Genomic DNA, 16772 nt, shown 5'->3' on the forward strand with positions numbered 1-16772 from the left:
CTTTTCTTTTGCAGAAGTCCTTCCAAGGGAACAGTAAACAGGCTTGATTCTTTTAACTGAGGCTTTGTGTTTGTTTGTTTTTCCTTTAGGTTGGCTTCTTTTCTTAGGGACACAGGCCAATTTCTCTTTTAATTAGCTAATGACCTCAGGGCTCTAACTCCCTCTGGATGAGGACAAAGACAGTTATATCTGTAGTCTGATTTTGTAGTATTTGTTTAATCAGAAAAGTATAACATCAATGATTTTTCTTTTAATGCCTTAAAATGTTAGATTCCATTCAAGAGGACTTTCCTGTTGCCTCAGATGGTAAAGAGTCTGCCTGCAGTGCAGGAGACCTGGGTTTGACCATTGGGTTAGGTAGAACCACTTGAGAAGGGAATAGCTACTGAAGACTCCAATATTCTGGTGGGAAAATTCCATGGACAGAGGAGCCTGGTGGGCTACAGTCCATGAGGAGAAAGAGTTGGACACAACTGAGCAACTAATACTTTTCAAAATAGTGTTTCTTCAGAAATAATACTACATTTCATTGATGGTAGTATGCAAACACTTTTAAAACATTTAAAAAGAAGCCAATTACTGCTTTCTTCAGTAAGTTTTCCTACGTTTAAAATTTTCTTCAAAACTGCCTCAACTATTTTAATAACTTTTTACATTAAAACTAACAATACATTTCAAAATTCTTTTAGTCATTTATCTCACTAATTTTCTAACAGAATAATGAAGACATTGCCTGAAATATAGTCTAACTTATCAAATTTAATATAATATCTTAATAGCCTGTAAAAATCTGGCTTAATAAACTTTGATATTTATGGCATGATTAGCTAAGAAAATCAATCTAAAATGTAAACAACACTTTTGATGTAAGAGTTCACGCTTATCTTCCTGGACTGGAATGAAGTTATTTCTTTCTTTGATATGGAGTATTTTAAATGTTGTTCTATTGATATTCAACTTTAAACAATTTGAAGGTTAGGTGTTGCAAATGTCTTTCTAAATCATTTGCTCTCTCCAAAGCAAATAGTGCTCTTTAAGTAGAAATAGATTTCTTTCGGCCTTGGAAATTAGTTCTCTCACGTGTCAATGTACAATTGAACCAGCTCATTACACTAGCCATTCAAATATTTTGGAAAGCAACCAAAAATGTCCCTAGCCATACCTTTTCTTTTCAGTGATGTATTACTTTATTCTGTAGTGCTTTAAATAACAAGGTAACTGACTCCAGGATTTTTGCCTGGAGAAACCCATGGACAGAGGAACCTGGTGGCCTACAGTCCACTGGGTCACAAAGAATCACACACAACTGAAAGCTACTTAGTGCACAAGCACATAAATATCCTAGGGGAATTAGGACAAGAGTGAAAGCAGACATTCTAGGAATCAGTGAACTAAAATGGACTGGAATGGGTGAATTTAATTCAGATGACCATTATGTCTACTCCTGTGAGCAGGAATCCCTTAGAAGAAATGGAGTAGCCATCATGGTCAAAAAAAGAGTCCAAATGTAGTATTTGGATGCAATCTAAAAAATGGCAGAATGATCTCTGTTCATTTCCAAGGCAAACAATTTAATATTAGAGTAATCCAAGCCTGTGCCCCAACCAGTAATGCTGAAGAAGCCGAGTTGAATGGTTCTATGAAGACGTAGAAGACCTTTTAGAACTAACACCCAAAAAAGATGTCCTTTTCGTTATAGGGGACTGGAATGCAAAAGCGGGAAGCCAAGAAACACCTGGAGCAACAGGCAAACTTGGTCTTGGAGCACAGAATGAAGGGGAAAGGCTAATAGAGTTTTGCCAAGAGAACGCCCTGGTCATAGCAAACACCCTCTTCCAACAACACAAGGGAAGACTCTACACATGGACATCACCAGATGGTCAACACCGAAATCAGATTGATTGTATTCTTTGCAGCCAAAGATGGAGAAGCTCTTTACAGTTAGCAAAAACAAGGCCAGGAGCTGACTGTGGCTCAGATCATGAACTCCTTATTGCCAAATTCAGACATAAATTGAAGAAAGTAGGGAAAACCACTAGATCATTCAGACATGGCCTAAATCAAATCCCTTATGATTATACAGTGGAAGTAAGAAATAGATTTAAGGGTCTAGATCTGATAGATAGAGTGCCTGATGAACTCTGGACAGAGGTTCGTGACATTGTACAGGAGACAGGGACCAAGACCATCCCCATGGAAAAGAAATGCAAAAAAGCAAAATGGCTGTCTGAGGAGGCCTTACAAATAGCTGTGAAGAGAAGAGAAGTGAAAAGCAAAGGAGAAAAGGAAAGATATAAGCATCTGAGTGCAGAGTTCCAAAGAATAGCAAAGAGAGATAAGAAAGGCTTCCTCAGCGATCAATGCAAAGAAATAGAGGAAAACAACAGAATAGGAAAAACAAGAGATCATTTCAAGAAAATTAGAGATATCAAGGGAACATTTCATGCAAAGATGGGCTCGATAAAGGACAGAAATGGTATGGACCTAACAGAAGCAGAAGATATTAAGAAGAGGTGGCAGGAATACACAGAAGTACTGTACAAAAAAGATCTTCATGACGAAGAGAATCACGATGGCGTAATCACTCACCTGGAACCAGACATCTTGGAATGTGAAGTCAAGTGGGCCTTAGAGAGCGTCATGACGAACAAAGCTAGTGGAGGTGATGGAATTCCAGTTGAACTATTTCAAGTCCTGAAAAATGATGCTGTGAAAGTGCTGCACTCAATATGCAAGCAAATTTGGAAAACTCAGCAGTGGCCACAGGACTGGAAAAGGTCAGTCTTCATCCCCATCCCAAAGGAAGGCAATGCCAAAGAATGCTCAAACTACCGCACAATTGCACTCATCTCACACGCTAGTAAAGTCATGCTCAAAATTCTCCAAGACAGGCTTTAGCAATACATGAACCGTGAACTTCCAGATGTTCAAGCTGGTTTTAGAAAGGAAGAGGAACCAGAAATCAAATTGCCAATAACTGCTGGATCATGGAGAAAGCAAGAGAGTTACAGAAAAACATCTATTTCTGCTTCATCGACTATGCCAAATCCTTTGACTCTGTGGATCACAATAAACTGTGGAACATTCTGAAACAGATGGGAATACCAGACCACCTTACCTGCCTCATGAGATATCTCTATGCAGGTCAGGAAGGAACACTTAGAACCGGTCATGGATCAACAGACTGGTTCCAAATTGGAAAAGGTGTATGTCAACAATGAATACTGTCACCCTGCCTATTTATCTTATATGCAGAGTACATCATGAGGAACACTGGGCTGGAAGAAGCACAAGCTGAAATCAAGATTGCAGGGAGAAATATCAATAACCTCAGATAAGCAGATGACACCACCCTTATGGCAGAAAGTGAAGAGGAACTTAAAAAAGCCTCTTGATGAAAGAGAAAGAGGAGAGTGAAAAAGTTGGCTTAAAGCTCAACATCCAGAAAACTAAGATCATGGTATCTGGTCCCATCACTTCATAGGAAATAGATGGGGAAACAGTGGAAACAGTGTCAGACTTTATTTTGGGGGGGGGGGCTCCAAAATCACTGCGGATGCTGATTGCAGCCATGAAATTGAAAGACGCTTATTCCTTGGAAGGAAAGTTATGACCAGCCTAGATAGCATATTAAAAAGCAGAGACATTACTTTGCCAACCAAGGTCTGTCTAGTCAAGGCTATGGTTTTTCCAGTGGTCATGTTTGGATGTGAGAGTTGGACTGTGAAGAAAGCTGATGGCCGAAGAATTGATGCTTTTGAACTGTGGTGCTGGAGAGGACTCTTGATAGTCCCTTGACTGTAAGGATATCTAACTTGTCCATTCTAAGGGAGATCATTCCTGGGTGTTCATTGGATTGATGCTGAAGCTAAAACTCCAATCCTTTGGCCACCTCATGCGACGAGTTGACTCACTGGAAAAGACTCTGATGCTGGGAGGGATTGGGGGCAGGAAGAGAAGAGGACGACAGAGAATGAGATGGCTGGATAGCATCACCGACTCGATGGACATGAGTTTGAGTGAACTCCAGGAGTCGGTGATAAACAGGGAGGCCTGGTGTGCTGTCATTCATGGAGGCGCAAAGAGTTGGACACAACTGAGCAACTGAAATGCACTGAACTGAGTGATTTCTATTATTTTTGTTTTTTGTTCCTTCTGTTTGATTTGGATTTATTTTACTATGACTTTTAGAATTTATTGTGGTGAAAATTTAATTTATTGACTTAAGATGCTATTTTAATATTCTAAGTGTTCAGTACTATAATATTGTATTTAACTACTGCTTTGGCTCCATCTCATAGATTGTGATATGTTGCATTTATATTAAGTAAAAATGTAGATCAATAAGAGGAAGACCACCAAATACTTGAAAAGTTACATAACATATAAACCTTCAATAGTGATATCTCTCAAATCCTGGACAAAATATTTCTAAAATTTGTTGCTCTAACTCTCTTTTCATTATTCTTTATACAAGTCTATTTATTCCTGCTTATATGTGTACATGCTTAGTTATCTGTGCGACACTCTGGACTGTAGCCCACTGGGCTCCTGCTTTCAGCATGTACACTGAAAAGGAATGAGTGTGTGTCCCCTTCCCCTTACTCCCCTTTCTGTAGTCTAGGAGACGGTGAGATTTACCTGCTTAGTGTGAATGTGGAGATGGAAAATTCTTGTTGAACATGATCTAATTGTCCCAAGTCTTATAGATTTCTTACTTTTGAATTTTTAATGACAAAGACAATTCTCTTCAAGACATTATTCACTTAAATCTTTTTTAGAACATCTTTATTTTTATTTTATAGAGTCAGTAATATGTAATAATAATTTTCTGATTTTACAACACTTCCATTTCTTAATAATCACAAAATACAGGAAAAGAGGTCGAAAATTTTAAGGAATCATATGGACAGATATGATTTTGGTTGTCGTACCAAACTCCTCCAGTGTCAGACAGAAAGGTTTAGTTTAATTAAGAAGTGACATGGGGAATAAGCTGATCCCAAGTTATGACCAACCTGCTGCTGCTGCTAAGTTGCATCAGTCGTGTCCGACTCTGTGCGACTCCATAGACAGCAGCCCAACAGGCTCCTCTGTCCTTGGTATTCTCCAGGCAAGAATACTGGAGTGGGTTGCCATTTCCTTTAGACAGCATATTAAAAAGCAGAGAAATTACTTGCCAACAAAGGTCCGTCTAGTCAAGGCTATGGTTTTTCCCGTGGTCATGTGTGGATGTGAGAGTTAGACTGTGAAGAAAGCTGATCGCCGAAGAATTGATGCTTTTGAAATGTGGTGTTGGAGAAGACTCTTGAGAGTCTCTTGGACTGCAAGGAGATCCAACCAGTCCATTCTAAAGGAGATTCGTCCTGGGTGTTCATTGGAAGGACTGATGCTAAAGCTGAAACTGAAATACTTTGGCCACCTCATATGAAGAGTTGACTCACTGGAAAAGAGTCTGATGCTGGGAGGGATTGGGGGCAGGAGGAGAAGGGGACGATAGAGAATGAGATGGCTGGATGGCATCACCGACTCGATGGACATGAGTTTGAGTGAACTCTGGGATTTGGTAGTGGACAGGGAGGCCTGGCGTGCTGTGATTCATCAGGTCACAGAGTCGGACACGACTGAACGTCTGAACTGAACTGAACTGAAGGGTAAAGAATATTTTCTATTTAAAGAGCACTAATTTTTATGACAAGGAATATATTATAGACTGTGGTTAGCCTCTGTTCCAAATAAATGTAAATTGCCTAATTGCCAAAACAAAAAAGTCTCACTTTTTTCTCTTTTAACTCTATCTATAAAGGTAAGCATTGCATTTAGCTTCAGTTCAAACAGGTAAGCATGAATCATTTTTTCCAATAGCAAATTTAGCTTTACAAATATCTATGTAGATTTAGAATCAGCAAAAAATGCATTCATTTCAGAAGAATTAAAAATAAATCCTTTCTTCTTCAGTTCAGTTATTTCTTCTTACTGCTAATTAATTTAGAAAACCCTGATTCAAATGATCTTTTTACTTTTCTGATTCTCATCATTATATTATCGAGTGAGAAATCACAGAGTACTTTGTAATATGCATGTGTGCACTCAGTCGCTTCAGTCGTCTGACTCTTTGGGAACCTATGGACTGTGGTCCACCAGTCTCCTCTGTCCTTGGGATTCTCCAGGCAAGAGTACTGGAATGGATTGCCATGCCCTTCTGTAGGAGATCTTTCTGCCCCAGGGACTGAACCCACATCTCTCATCTCTTACATTCCAGGCAGATTCTTTACCACTGAGCCACCAGGAAATGTCTTGTAATATATTTGGCCAAAATATCAAAGATTGCAACCTTATTATCATCAGTCATCTTAAGTATTAAGATTTATTAAGTGATTACTACATAGTAAGCATATGTTTAAGTAGTTTGCATGTAGTATTAAATCAGGATATATCACAAAAATTTTTTAAATTATTTAACTAAGTTGTACGACAGTAAAAGGAGTTATTAAAATGTGTTCTCATCCAATACCAAGGGAATCATTTGTTTGTTAAAATTAAATTCTATGCAAATGAATGAGAAAATATTAAAGTAATATTGGCCTGTTTTCTTTTTTATCCTAAAGGAAGCAAGCTTCAGACTGCATTCACCAATTTTAGGTTTTCATTTCCTATTTCAAATTGGTTTCATAAACTTGCTCTAAACAGTATTAAATGAATTGTGATATACCTGATTTACATGCTATCATAATCCCTACATCAAAGAAAATTGTCATTTCAGTGGAAATACCAGAAAAATAAACATGAATTATTTTAACAAAAACGAAAGTGGCTCTATTTTGATGAATTATATAGTGATTTTCTCTTTGAATTGTATAAAAAGAAGCATTGACAGTTTTCAGAAGTCAGAGAAACCAAAAAATATGTCACAAGATTTGAGGAAATCTTTGAACGTGAGATTGAGTTTAGAATATAAGTACAGTTTGTATAGAATTTGAATAATTATAATATTTCTTACTTTAGAAATGGTTTTATACTGACAATTCTATTTACTATTCATAAAAAGTTTCCATTTGACAGATAAAAAGTTGAGACAAAAATATTTTAATAAATGTGGAACACTCCATTCTTGATATTAAGTTTTGCTTTCTTACTTTTTCTGGCTTTTCTTTGGCATCTTAGTTTCAGTATGCTTTTCAAATGCACTATCCTACCTGAACATCAAGGAATAATTTACAAAGGGGATTAAAAAATGAGAGAAAACCTTACATACATAAACAGCAGATACAATAAAAAGAATAAAACAAATGGCACTTTCTGCAGGAAATGGATGCACCGATCAAATGTAGGTGCATGCTGCTTGCTAAAAGACTGATGATTCATTCAGCAAGCAATTTTAATCAGTATCCAAATACTACACTCTACATTGATTTAAGTATGTGAATAAAATTTGGTAACGGTGTTGGGACAAGGTATTGAAAAAAGGAGGCATGATTTCATAGACTCATATATGATGCATCTGTCAGCCACTAGCTTCTGACAATTTAAAAGATTCATTATAGCATTTTTGCATTTCTGCCAATGACATTTTTATTGACAAAATTGTATGATAATGGAAAAAGTTTGAATATCTTTAGTACTGTAATGTGTAGTTTAAGATATTGTAGATAGTACATATATAAATAGTGTATGGCTTCCCAGATGGCTCAGATGATTAAGAATCTGCCTGCCATGCAGAAGATCTGGGTTTGACATCTGGGTAGGGAAAATCCCCTGAGAAGGGAATGGCAACCCACCCCAGTATTCTTGCTTTTGTATGGACTATTGGTTCTACCCCATGTCTGTCTACATTTTTATTTATTTATGTATTTATTTAATTGGAGGCTAGTTACTTTACAATATTATATTTGTTGGTTTTGTCATACATTGACATGAATCTGCCCCGGGTGTACATGTGTTCCCCTTGCAGCAGAAATCTTGACTTTTGTCCTCACTTAATATCCTTAGAATATGTATTTAGTTGTGCATCTTATTTTCAGTGACTTATTTTCTATTGGCTTTCATAAGTTAACCAAAAGTGTTAATCGCTCAGTCGTGTCTGACTCTTTGTGACCCCATGGACTGTAGTCCACCAGGCTCCTCTGTCTGTGGGATTCTCCAGGCCAGAATACTGGAGTGGGTAGCCATTTCCTTCTCCAGAGGATCTTCCCAACCCAGGGATCGAACTGGGGTCTCCTGCACTGTAGGCAGATTCTTTAACATCTGAGCCACCGGGGAATGGCTAAATAAGTTAGCACATAATATGAAAAATACATGTATAACATGCTGAAAACAATGAAGCAATTTACTACTTCTGCAAGAATGAGTAAAAAGAGTATAATTTCTAAATATACACACATGCACGCCCCACGAAAAGTATGCTTGATCTCTAACAGGAAAGAGAGGAAGGAGAGATTTACCTTTTCAGTGGGAATCCATGTTTATACTTTGTAAGTGAAGTGAAGTGAAATGAAAGTCTCTAGTTGTGTCTGGCTCTTTGTGACCCCACAGACTATACAGTCCATGGAATTCTCCAGGCTAGAATACTGGAGTGGGTAGCCTTTCCCTTCTCCAGGGCATCTTCCCAACCAGGATCAAATCGGGGTCTCCTGCATTGCAGAGAGATTCTTTACCAGCTGAGCTATCGGGGAAGCCCAAAATAACCTCCGCCTGAACAGGGACTTGAACCCTGGACCCTCAGATTAAAAGTCTGATGCTCTACTGACTGAGTATCTGGGTTCTTATACCTTGGGGGAAATTCCAAAGAAGCAATCAAATTGATTCATCTTTAATGTATTCTAGAAGTTAATGAATCACATTTAGTGGAAGAATTATATTATGCATTGCCAAAAAAGATCTACAGAAACACCAAAAAAAGCTAGCAATATAGTTAAAATACAAAGAAAAATGCAAAAAAGATGGGAAATCTCAACCTATCTCAGTCACATACATGACTAACAAAAACACATGCAAAAAAGAAAGAATGAATAAGTTGAATGGGATCATCAATAAAACAAGAATTGCTGAGGATGTGGGTAATTTAGGAAGATCTCACAGATGAGTTGTGCAAGGTGTCTCATGCAGTCAGTAAGTGACAGGTGAACATTCTAGCTAGCACTGCTTTCATGGACATAAACCTGGATATATTTGCCTCTTACGTCTCGAGTGTTCCTGGGCCAAAAGAATAGCTTAAAATTCCTTTTTTCTCAATGGAGAAATCTGAATAGAACTTATCACTACTGATTTATGGACTTTACACTGAAATACACATGTTTGAAAACTAGCAATATCCCATAATATTATATAGTCAGCTCATCAATTTTATTTATAAGAAAAAAATGAAATATGTAGAATGCCAGTGCCAAACAAGACTTTGGAAATACCACAGGAAAACCAACACTTTAAAGATGAACTATATTCATCCCTAAAACTATTTTAGGTCACTTACAATGTATTTCACCATGCAATCAAATTAACTTTCAATTGATAATAATTAAACACAGAATTGAGAGGTGAAGAGAAAAACACAGGCTGAAAGAGCAAAATAACTATGTAAATGAATTTAACTCAAATTTTTGCATTTTTGAGCTTTCAGATGAAGAGCAAAATTATAATCACATATCTTCAGAAAAAGTGATAATTCATGGCAGAAAATAAAGTTTAAATGGATAACTTTTCTTACAAATTAATTTAATAATGATGAAAAATGTAATTCACAAACTGTTAGACACTTAGAAATTATAGGCTTGTTTTCTAATGGAATTGGAAAAAATGAATGTTGTACCATCTTTTATATAGATAAGGAAACAAAAGCCAAAGAAAGTGAAATAACAGAATAACAGTATCTTTGATTGGATCATTACCACAGATGAAATATGAAGAGAAGAAGCAGAAGACAACATGTCCACAGTGATACAATTTGTACTCCTGGGGTTTTCTGAACTTCCAAACCTTCAAGGGCTATTCTTTGGGGTGTTCTCCATTATTTACATAATAATCTTTATTGGAAACAGTCTTATAATAATACTAACTAGGCTTGACCCTGCACTGCACAAACCCATGTATTTTTCCTGGCAAATTTACCCTCCTTGGAAATCTGTTACGTGTCCATTACTCTCCTAGGATTCTGGTGAACCTTTGGACTCAGGACAGAAGCATTTCTGTGCTGGACTGTGCTGCCCAAATGTGCTTCTTCCTTATCCTTGGAGCCACTGAGCGTTTCCTCCTGGTGGTGATGGCCTACAACCGCTGTGTGGCCATCTGTGACCCTCTGCACTACCCCTGGCCATCACCCCAAAGGTATGCCTCCGGCTGGCTGTGGGCTCCTGGGTCAGTGGAATCCCAGTGAAGATAGGGCAAATGTGCCAGATCTTCTTTCTGTGTTTCTGTCATTCGAACGAGATTAACCACTTCTCCTGTGACATTCTGCCCATTCTAAAGCTGGCTTGCGAAGACACTTTTGCACATGAGCTCTCAGTCTATGCAGCAGCTCTGTTGTTTGTTGCTGTACCTTTTATGTTGATCCTTGCCTCCTATAGCCAAATCATTTCCACTATTCTGAGGTCACCAACAGCCAGAGGACAGGCTAAAGCCTTCTCCACATGCTCTTCTCACCTGATGGTTGTGCTTTTATTCTTCGGATCTGCTGACATTACCTCAGTTCAGTTCAGTTCAGTTCAGTCGCTCAGTCGTGTCCGACTCTCCGCGACCCCATGAATCACAGCACGCCAGGCCTCTCTGTCCATCACCAACTCCCGGAGTTCACTCAAACTCATGTCCACAGAATCGGTGATGCCATCCAGCCATCTCATTCTCCGTCGTCCCCTTCTCCTCCCGCCCCCAACCTTTCCCAGCATCAGAGTCTTTTCCAGTGAGTCAACTCGTCTCATGAGGTGGCCAAAGTATTGGAGTTTCAGCTTTAGCATCAGTCCCTCCAATGAATATCCAGGATTGATCTCCTTTAGAATGGACTGGTTGGATCTCCTTGCAGTATAAGGGACTCTCAAGAGTCTTCTCCAACACCACAGTTCAAAAGCATTGATTCTTCGGCGATCAGTTTTCTTCACAGTCCAACTCTCACATCCATACATGACCACGGGAAAAACCATTGCCTTGACTAGACGGACCTTGGTCGGCAAAGTAATGTCTCTGCTTTTTAATATACTATCAAGGTTGGTCATAACTTTCCTTCCAAGGAGCAAGCGTCTTTTAATTTCATGGCTGCAATCAGCATCTGCAGTGATTTTGGAGCCCAAAAAAACAAAGTCTGACACTGTTTCCACTGTTTTTCCATCTATTTCCCATGAAGTGATGGGACCAGATGCCATGATCTTTGTTTTCTGAATGTTGAGCTTCAAGCCAACCTTTTCACTCTCCTCTTTCACTTTCACCAAGAGGCTTTTGAGTTCCTCTTCACTTTCTGCCATAAGGGTAGTGTCATCTGCATATCTGAGGTTATTGATATTTCTCCCAGCAATCTTGATTCCAGCTTGTGCTTCTTCCAGCCCAGCGTTCCTCATGATGTACTCTGCATATAAGTTAAATAAGCAAGGTGACAATATACAACCTTGACGTACACCTTTTCCTATTTGGAACCAGTCTGTTGTTCCATGACTGATTCTAACTGTTGCTTCCTGACCTGCATACAGGTTTCTCAAGAGGCAGGTCAGGTGGTCTGGGATTCCCATCTCTTTCAGAATGTTCCACAGTTTATTGTGATCCACACAGTCAAAGGCTTTGGCATAGTCAATGAAGCAGAAACATGTCAATGAAGCTGACATTACCTACTCAAGACCAAAATCCAGTCATTCTGCAGGAACTGACGAACTGTTCTCTCTGTTCTACACTATGGTGACTCCGATGTTCAACACATGATACACAGCCTTCAGAGCAAGGATGTGATTACAGCTCTGAGAAAATTATTGCTCAAAAAATAATTTGGTGATTTTAATCATAAATATTTTGCTTGCTAAACAGTTAACAGAGAAAGATTTTCAGCTTCTATCTTCCCTTTTTAAGGAGTTCAGTTCAGTTCAGTCACTTAGTCGTGTCCGACTCTTTGAGACCCCAAGAATCACAGCATGCCAGGCCTCCCTGTCCATCACCAACTCCCGGAGTTCACTCAAATTCACGTCCATCGAGTCTGTGATGCCATCCAGCCATCTTATTCTCTGTAATCCCCTTCTCCTCCTGCCCCCAATCCCCCCCAGCATCAGACTCTTTTCCAGTGAGTCAACTCTTCGCATGAAGTGGCCAAAGTATTGGAGTTTCAGCTTTAGCATTAGTCCTTCCAATGAACACCCAAGACTCATCTCCTTTAGAATGGACTGGTTGGATCTCCTTGCAGTCCAAAGGACTCACCACTTCTTTTCTCAGGTGTACTTATGAATACTTTAAAAGACAAATCCACAATTTACTGGGCTTGGATATATACCAGACAAATGAGTCATCAATCCTCCATGCATAAGAATAATCCTTCCTCATGAATTACATAGTAATTTACATATTGAAAAAAATTAAAACAGAATTGAATCAGTTACATTTTTTGGCTTAAATATACTGGAAAATATATGTTTACTTATCTAAATAATTATCTGTATCTCCACACTTGTATTTGTTGGCATTCTTTGATTCTATAGCACAGAAAATGACCACTAGCAGTTGAAAACTGGATGTTTGAAGGAGGGATTGAATGAGTGAATGGGTAAATGAATATTGCTAGTGCCAACATCCTACTGCTAGCAAAAAATATCTAGATTTTTCAGAGAGCTAATAGTATTGGGAGCATATTTGCTTATCTACTATAAACTCACATGAAATTACTCCAATCATAAAACCAAAAAAATAGCATTCATAGACTTTGTTCTCTTCCTAAGTGCATGTTAAAACAGTACCTTCCTACTCATCTTAACTGGTTTACTTTGGACATATTTGCATATTCTACTTAGCAAATTTGATCCAAAATAATTTGCTTTGCATTATTTCATCCATTACATAACTGCATTCTAACTGCTAAATCTACGTCAATTTGAATTTTTAAAAGAAAATATATATGGATATAAAGGTGAAGAAAAGTTTTAGAAGTTGTTTTCAGAATTACCCACAGTCCATACAATTGCATTACATTAGTGTGTCTGGACTCACTTTCCATGTCTTTATCCCCTCCTTTAGTGTTGAAAATTTTAAATCATTGACTGATATAATCAAGGAAAGTGAACATATTTTACTAGGATTATTAATGCCCATCTTCCCAATTCCATCCTCAAATTCAGCAACATTAAGTGATGATTTGGTGTAGCCGTCCCTGAGAACTTCTGCTATAGTTCTTTTGAAAATTATTCCATTCTCCAGTTTTAGTTTCAGAGAAGGCAATGGCATCCCACTCCATTACTCTTGCCTGGAAAATCCCACGGATGGAGGAGCCTAGTGGGCTGCAGTCCACAGGGTAGCTAAGAGTCAGACACGACTGAGCGACTTCACTTTCACTTTTCACTTTCATTCATTGGAGAAGGAAATGGCAACCCACTCCAGTGTTCTTGCCTGGAGAACCCCAGGGACGGGGGAGCCTGATGGGCTTCCGTCTATGGGGTCACACAGAGTCGGACACGACTGAAGTGACTTAGCAGCAGCAGCAGCAAAGAGAAAAATAATAAATGAACTTTCCTAAAATGGGTTTGCATCGTATTATTAAAGAGACTCTATATTTGTTAAATTTAAATTTTATAGTAAATGAAATGGAAAATAATAATGAGACATTGAAATGCTTTCATTTTTATATTTACATGCTTATCCTAATGATACAGGCTGCTGAATTATAGTCACAAATTCTAGATTTTTATTTCCTGTCTCCAATTTGATTTTTTAAAACTTGCCTATACTCTAATGCTGGGAGGGATTGGGGGCAGGAGGAGAAGGGGATAACAGAGGATGAGATGGCTGGATGGCATCTCCGACTCAATGGACATGAGTTTGAGTGAACTCCGGGAGTTGGTGATGGACAGGGACGCCTGGCGTGCTGCAATTCATGGGGTCGCAAAGAGTAAGACACGACTGAGCTACTGAACTGAACTGAACTGAATACATTTTGAAGATGGTGTATATATTAATAATAAATCTCACACCAAAGATAAACATTTCAGTGGAAAGGCCAGAAAAAGAAACATAAATTATTTGAGCAAGTACAAAAGTGGCTATGTATGCTGGATCATTTAGTATTTTTCTTCCTGAGTTGTAGAAATAAAAGCATCTAAAGGTTTCCAGAAGTCAGAAACCAGCAGCTATGCTATGAGATTTGAGAAAAGCATATTTGATGAGGTTGAGTTCAGATTAAGTATAATTTGGATGGGACTTGAATAATTGCAATATGTCTTACATTATCAATGATTTTGCATTGATAATTCCATTGATTATTAACAAAATGTTCCATTTGACACACACAAAAAAAGTCAAAGCTAAAAAGGATTTCAGTAAATGTGGAACACCATTCTCAATATCAAATTCTGTTATTCTTGATTTTTCTGGCTTTTTTTTTTTTTTTTGGCACCTTAGATTCAGTATTATTTTCAAATGTACTACCCTACTTGAATAGTAGGAAGAATTGAGAGACAGGACCAAAGAAGAGAAGACCTTACATAAAGAGCAGAGACAATAGAGAGAATCAAGCAGGTGGGATTTTCTGAACGTAGGTGCATGATGGGAGTCAGCCTAAAAAGATTGGGAATTAATTTAAAAAAAAATTTAATCAGTGTTCCAGTAATATACTCTACACTGAATTAAATAGAGAAATGTTATTAGCTTTCTTTTTCTAAGTCACAGAATTCCTCGGCAAGCCCACATCTTTGATGGACTGTTGCTTCTGCCCCATGTGTGTCTACGTTTCTGTAGCTGAAATGTTGATCATTCATTATGACTTAAAACACTTAGATATGGATATAGGTGTGCCTCTGCTTTGCAGTGACTGTTTCCGTGGACATCCAAATTAATTAACACATACCATGAGAGCTATGTGTGAGATACTGAAAATAATGAAATAACTTGATATTTTACAAAAGTGAAAAGAGTGCAATTTCTAAATAGACACACACTCACACACAGACATATATGCAGAGAAGGCATGGCTGAGCTAGACCAGGAGGGAAGGGTGGCCAGTTTGAATTTTGGGTAAGTACCCTTGCTTACACGTTGAGGACTATTTTGACAAAGTAAGCAACTTGGTTCATTTTAATCATTAATTCAAGAAGTTAGTAAATCACTTTTTGTGGAAGAAACATAATACACATTTCATACAAAGATACACTGATGATCAAATGCTTAAAATCTAGATATAGCAAAGAAAAAAGATGACTTAAAGATGGACAATCTCAACCTAAAGCTTTCACACACATGAACTAACACTCACATAGGGGCAAAAAAAAAAAAAAAAAAAAACACCAAAAAGCAATTAATTAAAGGTATTCAGCAGAATTGTTGCAATTATTGAAGTCCTTTGCAATTTAGGAGTCTCTGAGATAGCTATTGTGGTGGATGTATTTCGTACAATAAGTGTGTAACAGGTGAACATTCTAGTTTTCTAGTTTGAATGCTTTAATGAATATAAATGCTAGATGAACCTGCCTCTTACCCTTATGAGAGTTCCTGGACAGGAAGACCAGCTTAGAACTCTTTGCGCAGAAAAATCTGAATAAAAATTATGAATGCTGGATTTGTAGACACTATATTGATATATACAGTTTTTAAAAATTAAATACCATTCAAAAATATTGAGTGGTTAGCTGATGAATTTTGTTTTACAATAAAACAGCTAAATATGCAGAATGTCAAAGGTAAAAAGACATTGAAAATACAACAGAAAAATATCTCATTTTAAAAAATTAACTATATGTATCCCTAAGACTATTTTATATTGCATGGTTATGTATGGATGTGAGAGTTGGACTGTGAAGAAAGCTGATCGCCGAAGAATTGATGCTTTTGAACTGTGGTGCTGGAGAAGACTCTGGAGAGTCCCTTGGCCTGCAAGGAGATCCAACCAGTCCATTCTAAAGGAGATCAGTCCTGGGTGTTCATTGGAAGGACTGATGCTAAAGCCGAAACTCCAAATCTTTGGCCACCTCATGCGACGAGTTGACTCACTGGAAAAGACTCTTGCTGGGAGGGTTTGGAGGCAGGAGGAGACGGGGACGACAGAGAATGAGATGGCTGGATGGCATCACCGACTCGATGGACATGAGTTTGAGTGAACTCCGGGAGTTGGTGATGGACAGGGAGGCCTGGTGTGATGTGATTTGTAGGGTCGCAAAGAGTAGGACACGACTGAGCGACTGAGCTGAAATGAAGACATTTAAAAGAGCAAAAAAATTAATTTTGAATTGATAATGAAAAACAGAATGGAGAGGTGAAAAGAATAACACATCAAATGCAAATATCAAGTTATTTCACAAAGGAACTTAAATTCAGAATTTGTATTTTTGAGTGTTCAGACGAATAGCAAAATTACAATCACGTGTCTTCAGAACTAAATAAATATTGTATACACCAGAAATAAAAATATTAAAGTTATTTTTTTAATTTACAGATAGATTTAATAATGATGAAAAACACACTTTATCACACATTTAAAGCACCTGGTGTTATAGGTTTGGTTTTTATAGGAAATTGAAAAATAGAAAGTTGTAACATCCTGTTTTATAAATAAGAAAACAAGAGCTAATAAAAATGAAATAACACTACCTCTGATTGGATCATTCCCACAG

At 37.8% G+C, this 16772-nt stretch overlaps 1 pseudogene; it reads left to right on the forward strand.

The window, feature by feature from the left end:
- The first annotated feature begins 9912 nt into the window (after window positions 1-9912).
- LOC129538942 (olfactory receptor 10AG1-like) lies at window positions 9913-11957 on the forward strand (annotated as a pseudogene).
- Window positions 11958-16772: the final 4815 nt, after the last annotated feature.

This window comes from Moschus berezovskii, chromosome 21, assembly GCF_049115385.1.
Source record: "Moschus berezovskii isolate FMDL1 chromosome 21, NW_MosBer_1.0, whole genome shotgun sequence".
In the NCBI taxonomy this organism is placed as follows: domain Eukaryota; kingdom Metazoa; phylum Chordata; class Mammalia; order Artiodactyla; family Moschidae; genus Moschus; species Moschus berezovskii.